Source organism: Bombina bombina, chromosome 6 (genome assembly GCF_027579735.1).
Source record: "Bombina bombina isolate aBomBom1 chromosome 6, aBomBom1.pri, whole genome shotgun sequence".
Taxonomy (NCBI): domain Eukaryota; kingdom Metazoa; phylum Chordata; class Amphibia; order Anura; family Bombinatoridae; genus Bombina; species Bombina bombina.
This window is the reverse complement of record NC_069504.1, coordinates 1,446,366-1,447,565: the sequence shown is the minus strand read 5'-3', so window position 1 is coordinate 1,447,565 and position 1,200 is coordinate 1,446,366.

The following is a 1,200-nucleotide window of genomic DNA, read 5'->3' as shown; positions in this document are numbered from 1 at the left end:
CAGATACACACCTTGTCTCTATATCTAATCACATTACACATGCTAAATATCTCCTGTCCTCTCACCTCTACAGATACACACCTTGTCTCATTATCCTATCACATTACACATGCTAAATATCTCCTGTGCTCTCACATCAGTACAGATACACACCTTGTCTCATTATCCTATCACATTACACATGCTAAATATCTCCTGTGCTCTCACCTCTACAGATACTCACCTTGTCTCATTATCCCATCACATTACACATGCTAAATATCTCCTGTGCTCTCACCTCTACAGATGAACACCTTGTCTCATTATCCCATCACATTACACATGCTAAATATCTCCTGTGCTCTCACCTCTACAGATACTCACCTTGTCTCTTTATCTAATCACATTACACATGCTAAATATCTCCTGTGCTCTCACCTCTACAGATACACACCTTGTCTCATTATCCCATCACATTACACATGCTAAATATCTCCTGTGCTCTCACCTCTACAGATACTCACCTTGTCTCTTTATCTAATCACATTACACATGCTAAATATCTTAGACCAATTCACCAAGCGCCTGCTGGAAGTGACCCTTAGCTTAGATAGATTGACCCCTAGTGATCAAAATATGGAAATAGAATGAATTGGATATATATCAAAGCGCCAACCGTAGAAGGCAGGGTCTAAATACACTAAAAATTACGCTAAAAATTACTTTACAAATGTGTTTCAGTGTTTTGGTATCAACACCATTGAAAGATTGTTATCTTTCATCAATGAAAGTGAAAGTGTATACAATGAGACCAGTGTTAATGGAACCCGATGTTGTATTTAAACAGCATTTATTAAAAAATGACAAACAATTAGTTAAAAAACACAATCCTCAGGATCTTAAAAACAAATCTCTGCTTGGAAGTTAAAAACAATCTTAATGTCCCTCATGGATCCATGTTAACAATCTAATCCTTATTCCAACCATTCATTGGAGCTGTACATTCAATTTTGGAGCTTTTAAAGCCTCTACGGTCTGTTAAAAGTCATAAAATACACTAGTTGGGATAGTCAGTAAACCACAAACAATACCTTTTATAGATTATGGGTGGCAGACAGAATGCAGTTATTTCTCCGGATTGGCTAAATGATATCACCCAAAAACCGGACCTAGATACATGTGCGGCAAAATATAATATGACACAAACTAACAAATTCTAAA